The 22,522-nt window shown below is 40.8% G+C and overlaps 1 long non-coding RNA gene across 1 annotated transcript in view; it reads left to right on the plus strand.

Annotated features, from left to right (window-relative positions):
* Nucleotides 1-22,522, plus strand: part of LOC137212722 (uncharacterized) — a 39,518-nt gene that overhangs the window by 11,786 nt on the left and 5,210 nt on the right. Inside the window, exon 2 of the long non-coding RNA XR_010937600.1 lies at nt 12,898-13,119. This is a non-coding gene — a long non-coding RNA (uncharacterized lncRNA). The remainder of the gene's footprint in view (nt 1-12,897; nt 13,120-22,522) is intronic.

Raw genomic sequence — 22,522 nt, forward strand, 5'->3', positions numbered from 1 at the left:
TATAGGTTGTGGGGAAGATGGAGGAGAACATCAATGTGGAGAGCATTATGACATAGGTGAGTATGGATTATGATGGAGCATAGCCTAGTGTGGGTCAGAAAGAATTCCTAGGGGAAGGGATTCCTTTATTGGGTCTTGAGTAGCAATACAAGTTGTCCAGGCATCTAGAAGTTGGCAGTTGAGTAGAAGAGACAGGCAGAGATACATCCTATGAAAAAGTACAGCAATAGAGCCTAACGTGGTTTGGCATGGTTTGGGTGGGTGGACATTTTTTTTTTTTTTTGTAGATGGGGCTGGGCCAATAGGCAAAAGCCAGAGAAATAGAACCCTTGTATTTGAAATAAGACATACCAGTTTCCTAGATTTTCCTGCCTCTTCCAACATGGCAACTGGTGTCCTGAGTTTTGTCTTAGCAATTATGACTGTACACATGCCCTTCCCTTTTGCTCCAAACAGAGAGATCTGTAATCAAATTCTGGCTCTGTCACTTACTGTGTATGTAACCTCAGACAAATTAGCCACATAGATCCTCTGTTTTCTCTTCTGAAAAATGGGACCAAACTAGGAACAATATCATGGGGTTATAGTGAGTATTCTCAGGATCAAACAAGCACAATTTCTGGCATTAAAAGTTCTCATAAAATATTTGTGGAATCAAACTGTGCATACAAGTGAAAAGGAAACTAATGCCTGGAAAACAGGCTCTTGCTTTCCAAACACCAGTAGCTGCCAAAGCAGCCTAGCACACCTGGAAAGAGGTAGAAATGGGACCTGAACACTGAAGAAGAGTGACAGGAAGCCAGGTATCCAGAAACAGGAGACAGTAGGCCAGAAAAGTAGATCAAAGTGGGAGGGATGCAGCTTGTGCCAGAACAAGGGTACCACTAGGTCAGGAGTGCAGACAGGAGGGAGGGGGTGGCAGATGCTTGCTCATAGGGCGCTTCAGGGAATGGATGCACAGCAGCCCATGGCTTCCTCTTTCCTGATGTAGTCTTGATGTCCTGTCAGACCCTGGAAAGAAATCAAAAAACAGGGAAAAAGTCAGAAAAAAGGGAAAACAGAACAGTTGCATTTTTGTATAGTAACAATAACATTCTTTCATGATAAGTGCAGACAACAAACTTGAAAAGAAAAGGAACTTCCTCAACTGTATAAAGGTCATCCATGAGCAGACAACAGCTAACCTCATTCTTGATGAAAGATTCTTTTCCCCTAAGATCAAGAACAAGAAAAAGTTGTCTGCTCTTGTCACTTCTATTAAAAATTATACTGGAGCCAAGAAAAAGAAATAAAAGATTGGAAAGGAAGAAGTAAAACTATCTCTATTTGTAGATGACGTGACCTTGAATATAGAAAAACAATCTTGGAAAGAACAAAAAGTTTGAAGATTTACAGCTTCTGATTTCAAAACTTACTACAAATTGACATTAATCAGGACACTGTTGTATTGGCATGAGGACAATCATAGATCAATGGATGAGAACTGAGAGTCAGAAATAAACCTTCTCATTTATGATCAACTGATTTTCCACAGGTGGTGCCACAAGATTCAATGGGGAAAGTATAATCTTTTCAATATACAGTGCTGGGGCAACTGGATATCGACTTACAAAAGAATGAAGTTCGATTCTTACCTCACACCATACCCAAAAATTAACTCTAAATGGATCAAAGACCTAAATGTAAGAGCTAAAACTATAAAATGCTTAGAAGAAAACACGGGAGAAAATCTTCATGGTATTGGATTTCACAATGATTTCTTAGATATGACACCAAAATCACAAGCAACAAAAGAAAAAATTGGTAAATTGGACTTCATCAAAAGTAATAAATTTTCTGCTTCACAGGATATCATCAAGAAATTAAAAACAACCCACAGAATGGGAGAAAATGTTTTCACACTATACATATATTTAAATGAAATACTGATATATGCTACAACATGGATGAGCCTTGAGAATATTATGTCATATGAAAGAAGTCAGTCACAAAAGACCACATCATTCCATTTATATGAAACGTCCAGAATAGGCAAATCCATAGAGACAAAGAGTAGACTATTGGTCGCCTAGGATTGGGAAGTAATGGTGAGTGACTAATGGATATGGAGTTTCTTTTTCGGATGATAAAATGTTCTAAAATTGATTGTGGTAATGATTGCACAACTCTATGAATATACCGAAAGCCACTGAAGTGTACATTTTAAATGAATAAATTGTATGGTATGTGAATTATACCTCAATAATGCTGTTCTAAAAATTACCAATAACGATAGACATAGTCGTCATTAACGAGTGCTCTCTAAATGCCAGGCACTGTGCTAAGCTCTGTAATCTTACCTAAGTCTCACAATATATATGCCAGGAAAGTTTTCTTATCTTTATTTACAATGAAAAAGCATAAGTTCAGAGACATTAACGAACTTGCCCATGGTCACAAAACCAGTAAGTACCATAATAGTTAGGAGTTAGGACTCTGACCCATTTTTGTCCCACTTTGGGTGTCAGGGTCTTATTAAAAGGTCTTAGGTGGATCTTGTGAGCCTTCCTGTGCTGCAAGTCCAGTGTTTACAATATGACCAACCACCAAAGAGCAGGAGTTAGTGAAACCTCTGCTTCCCAACTTTCCCACCAGGGAACAGTGGTGAGGTGTTGGGTCCCAGTTGCTGCTGGATACGGGGTGGAGAGGACTCTGTGCTCAGTTAGTTGTGTTCTCTGGCCTTCTTAGGACACATTTGTTGTAGAGACTCCCTTAACTCCCCCTCAGATGTGTTACAGCTGTAATTCTGGAAGTGAGACTCTGGAACCTCCACCCCAAGAACCTGATTTTACAGATTATGTCTGGTGTTTGAAACTGAGTCCTGTTCCTATTGGATCTGTCTGCTTCCTAGTTCCAAGAAATAAAATGTGTGAAGGAAGGTGTTAGGCTCATGAAGACAGAGATTTCAAATAGTTCTGACCAATGAAAATTTGGATGAGTTTTGGGAAAATGACTCTGAAGCAGATGGATTACATTTTCTGTTTGCGCTCAGCAATTAAGGGGAAAAGGGGCACCAGAGCCAAATATGCTTGGGATCTTGTCAAATTCCCAATGTCGGAAAACATTTCAGGATGTTTGACTGAGCTTGGCAAAATCAGTACCTTGACTGTGCCCCTTATTTCTTAGACAAAGGTGACTGAACAACTTGCAATGATCCAAGTCCATGAGAAACCACAGGCATGATTACTATTTTGTGGGAGGTGGCACAATGGCACCTCCTGTCAATGGAAATTTCAATGGGGGTATTAACTACAAACACAGTTATGATAACAGAGTTTTTGAGAAAGAGAGTGAAAATCAACTGAAGTATCAGAATTTAAGTCCTAAAGGGAAACAATGTATCCTTCTATTTCGCTCTTTGTGATCAAGAGCAGAGGCTGGCTTAGGAGATTGAGATTGACATATACACACTACTATATATAAAATAGATAACTAATACAAACCTACTGTATAGCACAGGGAACTCTACTCAATACTCTGTGATGACCTATATGGGAAAAGAATCTAAAAAAGAGTGGATATATGTATATGTATAGCTATTCACTTTGCTGTACAGCAGAAACTAACACAACATTGTAAATCAACTCTACTCCAATAAAATTAATTTTAAAAAAAGAGCAGAAACTGAAAGGGAAATTGTCTTTCCATGACAGGCCCCAAACCCTTATTCTCTGCATTCTAAAGTATTTCCAGGAATTTTTATAGCCTCATCTCACCTTTTGGTTTTTCCACTGGATTTTTTAGAATCAGAGCAGAACAGGGCTTCCCTGGTGGTGCAGTGGTTGAGAGTCCGCCTGCCGCTGCAGGGGACACGGGTTCGTGCCCCGATCCGGAAAGATCCCACGTGGCGCGGAGCGGCTGGGCCCGTGAGCCATGGCCGCTGAGCCTGAGCGTCGAAGCCTGTGCTCCGCAATGGGAGAGGCCACAACAGTGAGAGGCCTGCGTACCGCAAAAAAAAAAAAAAAAAAAAAAAAAAAAAAAGAATTAGAGCAGAACAAAATGGGATGCTCAGGATCAGAGAGCCGTCCTCTGGTTGTCAGTAATCCCAAACTCTCCATGATAGGTTGAGTGGAAGGAAGGGGAGGACAAGGATGATGTCATGGGAAGAGCTGAGCCCTTGTTGAAACACTGAAATGGGTGTGAGGCTGTCCATGTGCAGATATAAGGCTTTCAAATTGGTTATTCTCATCTATTCACAGTGTTTACTGAGTGTTTGCTACACTCTATACATTAGAAAGACAGCAGTAAATAAAATAGATAAAATTCCCTGTCCTCCTGGAGTTCTCATTCCAATGGATTAAAAAAAAAAAACCAAAACATTGTCATTTGGGAAATATAATATTAAATTACTAAATTTTTTAAGTCAGTTGTTGAGTTGGTAAAAAAGGGGCTAGAAATTATTATTTTTTCTCATATATGCAGCTGTAATCCCGTGTCAGACTTCTTTTTTTTTTTTTTTTTTTTTTTGCGGTACGCGGGCCTGTCACTGTTGTGGCCTCTCCCGTTGCGGAGCACAGGCTCCGGACGCGCAGGCTCAACGGCCATGGCTCACGGGCCCAGCCGCTCTGCAGCATGTGAGATCCTCCCGGACCAGGGCACGAACCTGTGTCCCCTGCATCAGCAGGCGGACTCTCAACCACTGCGCAACCAGGGAAGCCCCCCTGTCAGACTTTTTACCCTAGTATTACAAATATTTATTTTATTTTGCTGATAATTTTAACATTAACCTCCACTGTTACTCCAGATGGAGTATGTTTTCTGTATCATTAACATAATATCTTGTGCCCAAAGTTAAATTTTCTAAGAAGGGAAAGCAAATAGATACATCTTTAAAATAATTTTTTCCCACATGACTAAAACATAGAGACTGGGAAGTGCTTATATCTTCTTGGATATGTCTTTCCTTCATCTTGCTTTCTCATCATCAGATATATTTTATTCACTGAGAAACCAAGATTTGAAAGTATAGATATAAAAGAGAATCTTGTAAAAGAATTAACCTTGTATTTTTGCTTCAAGTTGAAAGGATGGTTCCCAGTCTCCCCTTCTTTCCATTTATGCATGTCAATGTCATATATGAATGCTTTCTGGTAGGAAACGTTGCTTTTAGTGGATTCTAGTCCAGGCAGTTATCAACAGAGCTCTTGTATGGTAATCACTGTGGACAGGTTAACAGGTCCAAATTTCTCAGTGCTGCATTAGAAAGCAATCCCCAGCCTTGCTTTCACTGCTTCTGAGTCCCCAGCTGCTCACAGATGGTTCTGCTGATTCTCCCCAGCTAGAGCCTCAGCCCCCTCAACTACTGCAGATGGCGATGAATAATGCAACATGACTCCCATTCCAGGTTGGTATTATATTATCCCAGACCCAAGAATCTTGACCCCAGATGACTGAGGGGCTCTCACACTGCTTGCCACTAATTAGGTCTGAGATCTACTAGCAGGATTGGTTACCAGGAGGGATGGGAAAGAATCGGTTGCAGTTCACTTCTTCTACCTTCTTCCCCTACATTCACCAGTCCACAGACTAGAGCTGCAGTCTTGATGCCCTGTCCTCTGTCCAATCAGTTTACTTGCCTAGTTCGCTAGTCCAGATTCTAGCTGTAGCGACCCAGCTCCTGACCTGGAAATTCTTGCTTTGAACAAGACTTTGTAGAGGTGTCCACCTGGCCTGTTAGACTCTCAGTGTCCACCAGTCTAATTCTAACTCTATTGACTGAATGAAAGTTGTTGGTACAGACATTTCCAAAGTGACTATAGAGACAGGTACAGCCCGAGCAGCACGGAACATGACTTGGCTTCTTGCACCTTTGGATTTATCCCTTGTCTCACCTCAGTGTGCATGTCTCAGCCCACCTGACAATATTGTAGACATCAGTATAAAGTTTCTAAGGCCCAAATATCAAGCAGTGGTAATTTATTATTGGAGCTACCTCATGGTAAGGAGGGAAGTTTTTGGTGCCAATATTTTTTAGCTGTTACTCATTCTGTAGGTCACTTGGTTCCTGATCATAGAAATAGACAGACCTAGGCTTCATATTTATCCCAGTTCCCTGAAGGAGGTCAAGACGTTGGAAGCTGAGCGTCCTGGAAGTTCTCTGGGACTAATTCAAGACCCGATGAAACTGTCTAATGGAATATCCTACGATCCACAGCTCCAGATTCTTTGGTGTTCCTAGAGCATGGCATGGATTTCAATCATCACCAGTCCTTTTTAATGTTCCCATATTTTTCTTTCACCCCCTACTCTAATAGTTCATTGAAAAAACCTGACTTTGGATGTACAAATGAATTTGCAAATGGGAAAGAGGCATTTGGGAGAGAAAGTGAAAGTAAAGTTAAGAAGAAGCTTGTCTAGAAAACCAGATGGCTATTAACTTAGGAAAAGAGCCACCTGGTAGGCTACATTCTCACCAAGTGCCTAAATATATATATTTTTAACACCTTTATTGGAGTATAATTGCTTTACAATGGTGTGTTAGTTTCTGATTTATAACAAAGTGAATCAGATATACATATACATATATCCCCATATCTCTTCCTTCTTGCTTCTCCCTCCCTCCCACCCTCCCTATCCCACCCCTCTGGATGGTCACAAAGCACCGAGTTGATCTCCCTGTGCTATGCGGCTGCTTCCCACTAGCTATCTATTTTATATTTTATAGTGTCTATATGTGCGTGCCACTCTCTCACTTTGTCCCAGCTTACCATTCCCCCTCGCCATATCCTCAAGTCCATTCTCTCCAGTAGGTCTGCATCTTTATTCCTGTCTTGTCTCTAGGTTCTTCATAACCACTTTTTTTTCTTTTCTTTTTTAAATTCCATATATATGTGTTAGCATACAGTATCTGTTTTTCTCTTTCTGACTTATTTCACTCTACATGACAGACTCTAGGTCCACCCACCTCACTACAAATAACTCAGTTTTGCCTCTTTATATGGCTGAGTAATATTCCATTGTATATATGTGCCACATCTTCTTTATCCATTCATCTGTTGATGGACACTTAGGTTGCTTCCATATCTTGGCTATTGTAAATAGAGCTGCAATGAACACTTGGTAAATGACTATTTTTGAATTATGGTTTTCTCAGGGTATATAGCCAGTAGTGGGGTCGCTGGGTCCTATGGTAGTTCTATTTTTAGGAGTTTATGGAACCTCCATACTGCTCTCCATAGTTGCTGTATAAACTTACATTCCCACCAACAGGGCAAGAGGGTTCCCTTTTCTCCACACCCTCTCCAGCATTTACTATTTCTAGATTTTTTGATAATGGCCATTCTGACTGGTGTGAGATGATATCTCATTGTACTTTTGACTTGCATTTCTCTAATGATTAATGATGTTGAGCATTCTTTCATGTGTCTGTTGGCAATCTGTATATCTTCTTTGCAGAAATGTCTATTTAGGTCTTCTGCCCATTTTTGGATTGTGCTGCTTGTTTTCCTGTTATTGAGCTGCATGAGCTGCTTGTAAATTTTGGAGATTAATCCTTTGTCAGTTACTTCATTGGCAAATATTTTATCCCATTCTGAGGGTTGTCTTTTGCTCTTGTTTATGGTTTCCTTTGCTGTGCAAAAGCTTTTAAGTTTCATTAGGTCCCAATTGTTTATTTTTGTTTTTACTTCAATTTCTCTAGGAGGTGGGTCAAAAATGATCTTACTGAGATTCATGTCATAGAGTGTTCTCCCTATGTTTTCTTCTAAGAATTTTATGATGTCTGAGCTTACATTTAGGTCTTTAATACATTTTGAGTTTATTTTTGTGTATGGTGTTAAGGAGTATTCTAAATTCATTCTTTTACATGTAGCTGTCCAATTTTCCCAGCACGACTTATTGAAGAGGCTGTTTTTTTCTCCACTGTATATTCTTGCCTCCTTTCTCAAAGATAACATGACCATATGTGTGTGGGTTTATCTCTGGACTTTCTATCCTGTTCCATTGATCTATATTTCTGTTTCTGTGCCAGTAACATACTGCCTTGATTACTGTAGCTTTGTAGCATAGTCTGAAGTCAGGGAGCCTGATTCCTCCAGCTCCATTTTTCTTTTTCAAGATTGCTTTGGCTATTTGAGGTCTTTTGTGTTTCCATACAAGTTGTGAAAATTTTTGTTCTAGTTCTGTGAAAAATGCCTGTGGTAGTTTGTTAGGGATTGCATTGAATCTGTAGATTGCTTTGGGTGGTAGAGTCATTTTCACAATGTTGATTGTTCCAATCCAAGAACAAGGTCTATCTCTCCACCTATTTGTATCATCTTTAATTTCTTTCATCAGTGTCCTATAATTTTCTGCATACAGGTCTTTTGTCCCCTTAGGAAGGTTTATTCCTAGATATTTTATTCTTTTTGTTGCAATGGTAAATGGGAGTGTTTTCTTAATTTCACTTTCAGATTTTTCATCATTAGTGTATAGGAATGCTAGAGATTTCTGTGCATTAACTTTGTATCCTGTTACTTTACCAAATTCATTGATTAGCTCTAGTAGTTTTCTGGTAGCATATTTAGGATTCTGATAGCAGCTTTAGGATATGTATAGTATCATGTCGTCTGCAAACAGTGACAGCTTTACTTCTTCTTTTCCAATTTGGAATCTTTTATTTCTTTTCTTCTCTCATTTGTGGCTAAAACTCCCACAACTATGTTGAATAGTAGTAGTGAGAGTGGGAGACCTTGTCTTGTTCCTGATCTTAGTGGAAAAGGTTTCAGTTTTAAACCATTGAGGATGATGTTGACTGTGGGTTTGTCACATATGGCCTTGATTTTTTTGAGGAAAGTTCCCTCTATGCCCACTTCCTGGAGGATTTTTATGATAAACCGGTGTTGAATTTTGTCAAAAGCTTTCTCTACATCTATTGAGATGATCATATGGTTTTTCTCCTTTAATTTGTTAATATGGTGTATCATGCTGATTGATTTGCATATATTGAAGAATCCTTGCATTCTTGGGATAAACCTCACTTGACCATAGTGTATGATCGTTTTAATGTGCTGTTGCATTCTGTTTGCTAATATTTTGTTGAGTATTTTTGCATCTATGCTCATCAGTGTTATTGGCCTGTAGTTTTATTTCTTTGTGACATCCTTGTCTAGTTTTGTTATCAGAGTGATGGTGGCCTCATAGAATGAGTTTGGGAGTGTTCCTCCCTCTGCTATATTTTGGAAGAGTTTGAGAAGGATAGGTATTAGCTCTTCTCTACATGTTTGATAGAATTCGCCTGTGAAGCATTCTGGTCCTGGGCTTTTGTTTCTTGGAAGATTTTTAATCACCATTTCAATTTCAGTGCTTGTGATTGGTCTGTTCATATTTTCTACTTCTTCCTGTTTCAGTCTCGGAGGGTTGTGCATTACTAAGAATTTGTCCATTTCTTCCAGGTTGTCCATTTCATTGGCATAGAGTTGCTTGTAGTAATGTCTCATGATCCTTTGTATTTCTGCAGTGTCAGGTGTTACTTCTCCCTTTTCATTTCTAATTCTATTGATTTGAGTCTTCTCCCTTTTTTTCTTAATGAGTCTGGCTAATGGTTTATCTATTTGTTTATCTTCTCAAAGAACCAGCTTTTAGTGTTATTGATCTTTGCTATTGATTCCTTCATTTCTTTTTCATTTATTTCTGATCTGATTTTTATGATTTCTTTCCTTCTGCCAACTTTGGGTTTTTTTTGTTCTTCTTTCTTTAATTGCTTTAGGTGTAAGGGTAGGTTGTTTATTTGAGATGTTTCTTGTTTCTTAAGGTAGGATTGTATTGCTATAAACTTCCCCCTTAGAACTGCTTTTGCTGCATCCCGTAGGTTTGGGGTCATCGTGTTTTCATTGTCATTTGTTTCTAAATAGATTTTGATTTCCTCTTTGATTTCTTCAGTGATCTCTTGGTTTTTAAGTACTGTGCTGTTTACTCTCCATGTGTTTGTATTTCTTACAGATTTTTTCCTGTAATAGATATCTAGTCTCATAGTGCTGTGGTCAGAAACAATACTTGAAACAATTTCAATTTTCTTAAATTTACCAAGGCTTGTTTTGTGACCCAAGATATGATCTATCCTGGAGAATTTCCATGAGGACTTAAGAAGAATGTGTATTCTGTTGTTTTTGGATGGAATATCCTATAAATATCAATTAAGTCCATGTTTTTTAATATACCATTTAAAGCTTGTGTTTCCTTATTTATTTTCAGTTTGGAAGATCTGTCCATTGGTGCAAGTGGGGTGTTAAAGTCCCCTGCTATGATTTTGTTGCTGTCAATTTCCAATTTTATGGCTGTTGGTATTTGCCTTATGTATTGAGGTGCTCCTATGTTGGGTGCATAAATATTTACAATTGTTATATCTTCTTATTGGATTGCTCCCTTGATATTTTTGTAGTGTCCTTCTTTGTCTCTTGTAATAGTCTTTGTTTTAATGTCTATTTTGTCTGATATGAGAATTGCTACTCCATCTTCCTTTTGATTTCCATTTGCATGGAATACCTTTTTCCTTCCCCTCAGTTTCAGTCTGTATGTGTGCCTAGGTCTGAAGTGTGTCTTTTGTAGACAGCATATATGCAGGTCTTGTGTTTGTATCCATTCAGCCAGTCTATGTCTTTTGGTTGGAGCATTTAATCCTTTTACATTTAAGGTAATTATTGATATGTATGTCCCTATTACATTTTCTTAATTGTTTTGGGTTTGTTATTGTAGGTCTTTTCCTTCTGTTGTGTCTCCTGACTAGAGAAGTTCCTTTAGCATTTGCTGTAAAGCTGGTTTGGTGGTGGTGAATTCTCTTAGCTTTTGCTTGTTTGTAAAGGTTTTAATTTCTCCACCAAATCTGAATGAGATTCTTGCTGGATAGAGTAATCTTGGTTGTAGATTTTTATCCTTCATCACTTTAAATATGTCTTGCCACTCTCTTCTGGCTTGCAGAGTTTCTGCTGAAAGATCAGCTGTTAACCTTATGGGGATTCCCTTATGTGTTATTTGTTGTTTTTTGCTTGTTGCTTTTTTATATTTTTTCTTTGTATTTAATTTTTGATAGTTTGATTAATATGTGTCTCGGTGTGTTTCTCCTTGGATTTATCCTGTATGGAACTCTCTGTGCCCCTTGGACTTGATTAACTATTTCCTTTCCCATATTAGGGAAGTTTTCTACTATAATCTCTTTAAATATTTTCCCAGTCCCTGTCTTTTTATCCTCTTCTTCTGGGACCCTTATAATTCTAATGTTGGTACAGTTAATGTTGTCCCAAATGTCTCTGAGACTGTCCTCAGTTTTTTCCATTCTTTTTTCTTTATTCTGCTCTGCAGTAGTTATTTCCTCTATTTTATCTTCCAGGTCACTTTTCCATTCTTCTGCCTCAGTTATTCTGCTATTGATTCCTTCTAGAGAAATTTTAATTTATTTTATTGTGCTGTTCATCACTGTTTGTTTGGTCTTTAGTTCTTCTGGGTCCTTGTTAAACTTTTCTTGTATTTTCTCCATTCTATTTCCAAGATTTTGGATCATGTTTATTATCATTACTCTAAATTCTTTTTCAAGTAGACTGCCTATTTCCTCTTCATTTGTTAGGTCTGGTGGGTTTTGTGTAAATATTTTTTGTTTGTCTTTTTTTTCTTATTTAAGAAAGAGAGCAATTGGGTCAAGTATATGACTCTTTGTGAAGCACAGATAGTACTAGATATTTTCTTTTCATCCATGTCCAGGAGGGTTGACGTCTCTTAATATGAGCTCTGAGAACCCAATGAGTAGCCTGTTCCTTATAGATTGAGGAATGGCCATCCCTTCATTTTATAATTCTGTGATTCTCCAAATCACGTGTAAAGTAAGGATGTGAGAAGTGTAAGGCTGCTTCTATTTTATCTTGAATAAATGCTTGCTTGACATAGAGAAGCAAAAGTTAAAAAAGAAAATGAAATGGTTTGATGCATTCATTAAGATTAAGTGTTGAATGTTACTGCCATCTAGTGATGATTTTAGTGATGATTTAACACCTGGCTTCCAGGGGAAGGTGAAGAGTCATATTTTTGTTGCAAAGACAGTGGCATCACCTTACCGTCTATCACAGCTTTGCAAGCTCTGGCATGGAAGTGACATCTGGGTCATCTCCTAAGTACCAGAGGACAGTACCTCTTGAAAAAGTCTACTCTTCACAACTCTGAGAACAGTGCATGGCCTCATATGAAATCCTAAATCTCTCTGTCTATGATATTTCTGCTTTTGTTTTTAAAACTTCATTGGAACAAAAACTTGGCTTCTTTAAATATAACTCCACTTTCCCTAACACATTTCAGGTGTTGCCAGAGACCAAGTTCTATAGCACCCCTCCCTGTGTCTGTCCACAACCTTGTCTCTTCACAGAAGCATCATTAAGCTCTAATTCCAGGCACATTCCTCTTCTTGCTGTTCCACTCACATGGTACCTGGGGTTGGGGTGAGGAAAGAAGGGAAATACTATGGTTGATTGCCTACTTTGTACTAGGTGCTTAACTGTCATGGTGGTCCTCACTATAGCACCATAAGGTGGGGTCATCCCAGTATAAGAAATGAGGAAAGTGAGGTTCAGAAAGGGGATGAAGGGAAGAAAAGAAAAACAGATGATCTAAGCACCGCATTAGCAGTCCCTCTGGTGTTGAGAGGAAGAACACTGAATTTGGTGGCCAGAATAGAGAATGGGACTTCTGCTGCCTTGGAATTTGGGTTGATGCCTTAAAGATGAGAAAATGGAGACAACTTGTTTCATTTTCTTCGTTGGCACCAAAGAAGCTGCCATTTGCAGTTAGATAGTCAAAGGAATCCAAGCCAAGTTCAGGCCAATGGAAATGATGTAAGCTGGGTCTGACCTCTGAAACCTCCTGCATGATATTTTATGCACTCTTTTTCTCTCACCTTAGGTTACATATGGAAAATCAAAGAGTAACTCTGAGGTTTTAGAAGAAGGTGGAATCAAATCTGGGACCTTGAAAAACTACATAGAGCAGAGATCCTTCTCTCTCCAACACACACTAGACTTTATTGGACTGGGCTGTGAACAAGAAAAAAAGCCACTGAGATTTTTGGCTTGTTTTTTACAGCATTCAATGTGACTTAGCCTGACTGATACACAACAATATATGGTAAGTATCCTTCGGGTGGGAAATTGCAAAAAAACAGTCAGATGCTTCACATTTCCTTGCATCAGGCTTTCTGCAATTCAGCTTTGCACTTTCTCACACTAAAGAGGTAGAATCTATCTCCCTACCCCTTGAATCTGAGCAAACCTGTGACTTCTTTTACCAAGTAGAATGCAAAGAGGAACATTCTTTGTGGAGTTTAGACCTTTAGAGGTTTTGTCTGCTTCTGTCACTCTTAGGATCTTGTCCAGCCACCACAATAACAATCTTCAACCTGCTGAATGAAGAGAGACATGAGGTCCAGGCACCCCAACTAACCCCAGATATGTGAGTGAGGCCATCCTAGTTCAGCATTCAGCCAGCCCCCTGCCCACTCACCAGTTGACCACAGAAGCATGTGTAAGCACAGCTGAATTCAGCTAAGCCTGGCCCAGATCAGCAAGAATACCAGCAGACGGTATTGTGTGCATTAGTAAATACTGATTCTTTTCAGGTACTAAAGTTTGGGGCAACTTGTCATGTGGCATCAGCTAACTGACACACATACATTTAGAGAGCTCTACTAGACATAATCCAGCAAGAGTTACTGAGGAAGTGGCAGAACTGGCTCTACTTCCAAACCAGAAATTTCTACAGTAGAAGAGACATTACTGGGATCAGGAGTTAGAGGCTTCGAGGGAGTTCTTGGTAAGAATTCACTCCATTCTGCCCCTCAGGGAAAAGATCAGAGGCTTTTCCACTAATAGTCCAGACCAATTAAGAAGAAGTTCTGAGAAAATCACTTTGTAGGCATTGGTGGTGGTGGGAGAGAGGACCTGCAGGAAAGGGGACTGAGAATCTCACTCCATGTCTTGTTGAACTGCAGATCCCATAGGATCACTCCACTGCTACCCAAAGAGCTAAGCATGATGGAAGAGCTCTTGACAGAAGCTGACTCATGCCAGGGAATTTGAGAATGTTAAGTTAAAATAGAGCCTTTTCCTATTCCTCACTTGGGAAATTCTGAAGGAAGGCAGCTTTCTGGAGCAGTCTGTGATGGTAGACAAAGGGACAGAAAATTAGTCTATTAATCTTTTCTACAATTCATTAGAGGGGCAAAGAGGTATATAGGTTCCTTATGGGAGAGGGAAATTTGTAGCTGGACTTGAACTATTTTGCCAGTACAGTATCTGTATTTGTTTCCTAGGCCTGTTGTAATAACCTACCACAAACTGGGAGGCTTATAACAACCAACATTTATTGTCTCATGCTTCTGAAGACTAAGCCATCTGAAATGCTATGCTGCCTCTGAAGCTGCTGGCAAAGGCTCCTTCCTTGCTTCTTTCAGCTTCTGGTGGCTGCAGATGCTCCTGGGTCGTGAAAGCATGACTCCCAGCTCTGCCTCCAACTTTACATGACCATCTTCCTTCTGTGTCTTCACATGGCGTTCTCCTCTCTTTGTTTGCTGGTTTCCAAATTTCTCTTTTCTTCTAAGGACAACCGTCATTGGATTAGGACCCCTCCTAAGGACTTCATCTTAACTTGATTACTTTTGGAAGTACCTTGTTTCCAAATAAGGTCACATTCACAGGTACTGGGGGTTAAGACTTGGCAGGGCGGGGGGAACGGAGGGAGACAATCCAACCCGAAACAGTGTCCTAAAGGTTGGTTGCTGGGTGAGGGAATCCAGCAGTAAGAGCTGAGAGGTTTATGACTATGGCAGGAGCCGAGGTAGGGAGTGGGAAGAGGTCATGCTGCCCTTCAGCGCCTCCTGAAGAAAGTACAAATGCACCACGAGAAAACTAGCAGGGGGACTCTTGCCTCATGTCGGGTAATAGCCAAGAGAGGACTATAAACGGCCCCAGTTAGGTCAAATGACTCCTGCCACCTTCCCTCATTCTTCCCTCCCAGACCTTACCTGTTGGAGGTGGAAGAGACACAGGAAGCAGAGGTTGTGTTCCAGGAATGAAGGATCAGGCCACAGTTCCAATCCCCACTGAGGGTCCTAGAGCCACGGGAAAAGCCACAGCAGAGGGAAGGGAGGTGAAAGGAAGGGCTGGGCTTAGTATGAGGTTGACATGTTAAACTGGATCAGGCTGAACCAGACTTTGTGAAACCTGAGTGGACATACAGGTCTGGGATTTGCCCAAGAAGTGATCAAGGGGTGGGGAAGGGACCTTCAGGGACAGTAAGTGGGAAAACAATATTATGTGCTTACATTTTATCTACTAAGTCAGACAGTTCAGTACAGGGGTTCTCAGAGTTCAAATCCAAACTCTGTGACCTTGGGCAAATATCATTCCACCTCTGAGCCTCCATTGCCTCATCTATACAAGTTGGATGATAATTTTAAACACACACATTCACACACACACACCCTCTGCAAGGCTGTGAAAGAACTTTCTAAGTTTCAGGGTGCTGCTGTGATAGAGGCCAGAATCCATGATTGGTTTCTGCTCTCCCACTTCTTGGTTGTGCTGTCTCACACAGTGCACTTAGCTTTTCTGAGCTTTGGCTTTCTCATCTACAAAACCGGGCCATAAGTCATGGGGTTAATGGGAAGATTAACCCCATGTGAAATTGCTTTTTATTTTATAAAGTGTTTTATATTTGTGAAGTGTTTCAGGCATGTCTATTTCTTTAAAAATATCAAAGAGATGTAACATGTTGAATTAAGTATGAGAATTGACATTACTTGAACTGCTATTGATAATAATTTGTGATCAGCAACGAGCCCTGTACATGGGAAATTTCTGCAAAGCTTTAAAAAAAATACTGACATCGAGGTCCTACCACCCCCCCCCCCCCACCAAAGATCCCAGTTTAGTTGATCTAGGCTGTGATCCGGGCATCAGTGTTTTCCCAGCTCCCAGGTGACTTAATGGTGTGGTGTGTGTTGGTGGGAAATCCTGCTGCTGTGCCTGACGGCTGGGTTGCTCCCTTTTTATCTCTTTCTTTTTTTGTTTACCTCTGACAGCTGCTACCTGCAGCACAATTTTTATCCATGGGCTAGAAACATGCTGATTTAAGTCTAATTTTCTGGCTACTCAGTGATTTTTTTTCACTTTGTTTTTGTCAGGTTTGATCAATTAATTGATCATTTTCAGCTTGCAACATGAAATTGAGATTGTCATCTTAAAAACAAAACTTAGTTGAGAAATTCTGAATTCTGATGGGAAAAATAACATCTTTATTGCGAATCCGAAGCAGCGTTTCCTTTCCACCACTGAAACAACTGCTTTTATTTTTTAAATAATCTCAGGTATCTTAGGAGGTCCACAATTGCACGGTAGGATAACACATGATATAAATAAATCAGAATAAATGCAGTTGTGCAAAACACATTTGAAAGTGCCGAGCAGAAAAAGACCGAGAATATCAATCATTCGGGGAAGGGGGGTAGATGGAGGTGGCCGTGATGAGAGAAGATTTCTGGGAGAGGGTTTAAACACACCTAGGAACAATTGAGCCACTCAGACTGGCTGCTGCCAAGGCAGCAGTGAAACTGCCCTGTAGGAGATAATTCAGACTTTGGAAAGGAGTGGTTAAAAGCTTGAGGTCAAAACTGATGGTACAAAGGCAGATGTGTTCTTAACAGAAAACCTTCTTGTTGGCTGTGAGTGCCTTCTTTTCCAGTCCAGTTTGTACAGCAGGGGCAGCGGGTTTCTTCCCTTCAGCCTAAACAGGAGAAGAGTTCATTTAATCTATTACAGGCTGTCCAAAGAGAGCTGAGACCAAATGACTTTCCTCTCCTCCTCCTCCTCTGCCTCAGAAGGTGCAAGGATGAAACGCCAGATTTCAAAAGTGGTTCAATTACTGACAGTTCCTGTAATACTCCCAGTCTCAGCTGCCCTCCTAACACCAGGGTGTAATTATCCTTGTACTTCATTGGAGGTTCAGGAGAGCTTACTAGCTTGCTCTATTGTTGCATAATTCAGGAGTTCAGTTCAGGCTTCCTTAACAGCCTTTGCTTTGCTTTTCCAAATGGTCCATTTTTGCAGAAAACTTCAGGATGGAGGGAGGGCTGCAGAAAGCAGTGCAAGCTGCAAGGCTAGATACTCAGGAACGGGGAGACCTGGTCCTATCCCTGCTCTGCTGCTAATCCACTGGGTGGTGTCAGCCAAGAAGGTGCCTCTCTGGGCACCAGTTTCCTTCCTCATCAATGAGAAGGCAGAACTGGGTCAGCACTTCCAAAAATGTGCTCCCTGGAACAGTCTCTTAAGATGTTTCTGCAGAAAATGGTTATTTAATGACCATAGTCTTAAATAACTTCTGGAAATGCTGTGTACCAGGCCTGCTTGTGGTGTGGGTAATAGATGGCCTCACTAAGTGTCTGCCCCAGCAGCCTTCTGGTTTATTACTTTAATACTACATTTCCCAAACTCCTTTGCACTAGAGTCCAGATATGACTTGGGCTCCCAGTAACATGCATTTGTGCACCTGTGATTGAAGTAACTGGGCAGGGAGACATCCACTTAAATGGCATGGTATATGGTCATGGTGGCAACTTCCTGAATGCCTGGTTTCCTGACTGTGCCTGGGTTCCCTTAGCAAGCGAGGTCTCTGCTGTGGATCTTAAAGTCGCTCCTGGAGGCCCGCTATGGAGCTTGCTTTGTTAGTGTTCAGCAACACTGTAAGTTCGCAGCTCCCTGTATCAAATCCCTGGCTAATTAAAATGACCAGAGTGATTCTGTTATCTGCAGCTGGGTTTGACTGAAGCACAGCCTCTTGGTTATTCACAAGAAACATAAAACCTGTTAAATGTTCTAAGATTTTTGGCAGTAAAGAAATCTATTTTACCTTGTAGTTTCAAACGGAATGCATTTATATATATAGACACAGGTCTATATCTTATGTTGACTATTCTTATACATTTTATACTTCAAACACTCATGCTGTTAAAATTCGTCATGTAAAGCATATATTTTTTCTTTATGTCTAGCAGTATGTATTTTTCTTCATTGTCTTTGAGAGGGTAAAGAGAATGAAAATATTTATCTTTTACAACACTGCAAGTTCTGATCCTCACTTTGCTTCCAGCCTTCTTGATATAGGTTATGCAGCTGAGGAACTGATGGAGATACATGTTCATGATCCTTCTGTTCCCCATTCTACCTCTCACTTCTTTGTCAGGATTCATTCTCCTGTACAATGTGTGACTCTTTGGATCTACGGAGAGGTCCAAGACTCTGAGTGGTTAGCAAATGCCCCTGGTGATTCTGGTGCAGCTGATGTGTGCTCCTCCACTCTTTTAGAATAACTGCCCAGGTCTCAGAATGAAATGTCCATGAACAGGTGCTCATGGCTGTCTTCTGAGAAGCCCTCTCCCAGCCACATAGAACTTCAGCCTGAGAGCAGCTATCTTGGCCGCCCCTCCTTCTTCAGCAGCCAACACATTAAGCTCAGTTACAAGAGGAGTATTTTAACCCCTTGCGTCAGACATTTTGCCTTTGAGTCAGTCACACCCCAGGGAAGCTGGGTCCCTTTCTTTCCTCTCTGCATTTATGACATGCTGTAATGCTTCCATCATTATCCTCCTGGAGTATCTCTAAATGTCTCTCTTAGGTGAGGATATGAGATCTTTGAGGGCAAGGTCTATGTCTCAATCATCTGTGATTCCCTAGTGTTTAGAACATCATCTTGCACAGAGTACACTATTATCCATTTTATTTATTTATTTTTAACATTCAGACTCATTCTTCTTCTAATATGGTTACTGTCTCAGGACATTGGAAGAGGGAAAGAGGAATAGAAACTTCTAGTCCAGGAAGCCTTGGAATGAAGAACAAACAGTACATTGTTTTCCTCTCCTTCTCCCCAGTCCCAGTTCTTAGAAGTCTCTTGCCTGCATGCACATTTGTGTTATTTCTTTTCTTTGTGGTACTTTCAAAGGCAAGACTGCCTGGCTGAACAATGTGGACTCAACCTGAGTGCATTTTCTAAATGTGCAAGATGTGCTATGCTCCTAGGCCTTTGAGAACTGCTGTGTGTATTTCCTAAGAATAAGACTTATCTGTGCTTCTATCAAATTATATCTTGTCTGAGCCATCTGGGCATAGAGGAATATTCCATTGATTGATAGGTTTGGTGGGGTAGCAAATTTTTGCTAGATATCAATTATTGCTGTGTTCTGCTGGGCCCAGGCCATTGGAGTGTGATTTACAGCAAAGCATGTGTTTTGATCAGGGCCACCAGCTAAGCTGAGTGTCTGGGGGGCTCTAAAGGGCTGTAACAGCTTCATCACAATTCAGTGTAAATGGTTCAGGAGTTTGAAGAGACGGTTGTTCCCCTCAGGGAACATTTCCTCTCGGTTCTACTTTTCTGTCATGTGTTCCCCAGAGACTACTGCATGGTACTACCTGCTTCACGCTGACTGCCAGTCTGGCCCTCAGCAGGCTGAGGCAGTTAAAGTTGGTCTTTGGATGTGTTCTCTTAGGAAAAATCACTCATGAGAGTTTCAGGAGCAAAGGCTAAGCAAAACCATGGACCTTAGGAGGTTAGAGCCAAGAGGGACCTAGGAGATAAAATAATTCAACACTGTCATTCGATAGGTAAGAAACCTGAGACCCAAAGACATATACGTAAACTTGGAAGCCAGCACTCTTTTCTGAATACCACCAGGACCCTCCAGGAGTTTCTGATTTCTATTTCTAGGAATAATCAGAGAAGGAACTTAAATCATGCTTCCTACATACCTCCTCTAAATTTCTCCAAATGCTTTTTAAAAAACGAACAATTGATCTGAGGTGTTGGCCCATGTAAGGGAGGCATCCTCCCCTATTGGATTGCCTGAGGACGCCCCCACTCTGATACAGCATCTGGCTCTGACATAACTCCGGATTTCAAAGTGAGTAGTTTTCGAAGTGTAGTCCCTGACCCACAGCATTAACCTCACCTGGAATATTGTTAGAAAAGCAAACTCTCACACTCCACTCGAGACCTACCAAGTCATAAACTTAGAGGTGGTTCCAGCTCTCTGAATTTTTACAAGCCTTCCAGGTAACTCTCATGCATGCTCAAGTTTGAGAACCACTGAAGGATCCTGGCCTCTCCTTAAACAATGTGATTTTAGGAGCAATTAGACTACTCCCCATTCTCCAAAAGACCCTGCCTTCTGCCTGCTGTTGCCTGGAACTTCCACTCTTTAGATTTATATATTTGGATTAAGACTTCTAGCTCTAGGATATCCTGGAATATAAAGCGTGTTAAACCTTCAAATCCTTCACATATCAGTTTGTACAACCTTAACAACATTTTCTTTAAGATTAGATTTTGATAGAATGTATTTATAATGTATTTATAGCTTGCTTGTAACTGAAACCTATTGAAGCTAGTGGTAAAGAAACAGTGGGAGAATTCAGTATAATGGAATGGGAGGTTTTCTACCGGGGACTGGAATGCCCACAGCCATCCTGCTTGCCTCCTGTCTCTGCTCTGCTCCAGGAACCCATTTTGTTCTCCCTTCTTGCTGAACACTGGCTTTCTCTGCTTCTCAGTCCCATGGGAGAAGCTGGCTACAGGCTGCAGCTCTCAGATGGAACAGGTCCAGCCACTAGGAAAGAGCCTGTGTGTCTCTCCCAGTCTCAGTTCTAAGTTTCAGAAAGGGGATTTCAGCCCAAGTAGGATCAGCTCTTCACCTGAAGTCAATCACCTGTGTGTTGGGTGCAGGAACATGGCCTTTGGGAGCCCCACACTTGTAATGGTGTGGATGGTAAATAGATAGTTTTCTGAGAAGAGGGGATGGCTGGAAGTTAACCTGATAGACAGAGTTTGAGGACCCTGAATTGGAAGGAAATTTTCTGTTGAAAGGTGGAGAGGACATGGAAAAGGGAAAGAGAACAGGGGAATACAAAGAGTGAATTTACCAGATGATAGTTATAAAGGTCAGTGTTTGTTACGGATTAGCTTGCGTCCCCCTCCCTACCCCCTCAAAAGATATGTTGAATTCCCAATCTCTGGTACCTCAGGATGTGACCTTATTTGAGCATGGGGTCATTTCAGATGTCATGAGTTAAGGTAAGATGAGATCATATTGGAGTAAGGTGGGTCCTTAATCCAATATGACTTGTGTCCTTTTAAGAAGAGGGAATTTTGGACACAGACACAGACACCAAAGGAAGACAATTATATGAAGCTGGAGGCAGAGATTCTAGTGTGGCCACAAGGCAAGGAACATCTGGGGCTACCAAAAGCTAGAAAAGGCAAGGAAGACTTCTTCCTTGGACTCTTCAGAGAGAGTAGGGCCCTGCCAATACCTTGATTTCAGACCTCTACTTCCAGAAATCTGAGATAACAAATTTCTGTTGTTTTAAGCCATCCAGTGTGTGGTACTTTGTTATGGCAGCCCTAGGAAGTTAATACAGTGCTCTTTAGCCCTTCCATGCCTACTGACCTGCCACACTGGCCCATATTCTAAGTGCCATAATACTACAAGAAGTGGGTGGTAATAGCAAGATTTTAAACAAGTAACAACCCAAATAGATTTGCATTGGTAAAGGCTATTCTGTCTCTGTGTGCTTATTGGATTGTGGACAGGAATGAATGGTGCAAGATTCTTACTGTGCACTCGTGTGATGTTGTCTTGTCAATGGGCACCTACCCTTGTTGGGTATCTATGATGATACTTGTCTTTGGTAAAATGCAATTCTTGGATGACTTAGAGGCTTAAAATTCAATGTGTCTGAAAACCATCTCATGGTGTTCTTCAATGCCGCCCTCCTCCCATAAAATCCCAAACCTTTGTTGCATGTCTTGACAAATAATATGAGCATGCATTTGCTTTTGCAATCTAGAGTCCATGAATTTCTTTCTCCCTCTCACCTCCCATTGTAAATCCTTCACCAAAGATGTCTATTCTACCCCCCAAATAGTCCTCAAATCTATCATATCTCTCCATCTCTGTCACCTCCATCTGCCCAAGCCACTTCTTGCTCAGAGAACCACTGCCTCTTCTCTCATGTAGTCACCCCCACTCTGCTCTCTCCCCTCCAATCTTATCTCCACACCAGAGTGATATTTTTCAAAATGCATATTTGATCATGTCACCTTCCTGCATTACAACTCTCTTTGCTCTCAAGATCAGACAGAATTTGTTAACATGGCCTCCAAGCCCCTTCAATGTCTAGTCTTTAACCCTCCCTCAACCTCAACCTCTCTCTCTGCTCCAGTCACAGTGAATTCTCTGAGTCCACTGACTGCATGGAACTTCTCTTGCTACAGGACTTTGTCTCTGCTTTCCCCTCTGCTCAAAATACTCTGCTCTATTCTCTTCACTTAGTTAACTTATATTCCTACATCATCTCTCTGTTCAAGGGTCACTTCCTCAAGGAGCCTCTTCTGACTTCTTCAAGCAGGTTGAATCCTTTTAGAGCATCCTTCAGCTCCATGTTAGTGTTTATTGCCATTGCAACTTTGTATTTATCTCAGC

The sequence above is a fragment of the Pseudorca crassidens genome, chromosome 19 (genome assembly GCF_039906515.1).
Source record: "Pseudorca crassidens isolate mPseCra1 chromosome 19, mPseCra1.hap1, whole genome shotgun sequence".
In the NCBI taxonomy this organism is placed as follows: Eukaryota; Metazoa; Chordata; class Mammalia; order Artiodactyla; family Delphinidae; genus Pseudorca; species Pseudorca crassidens.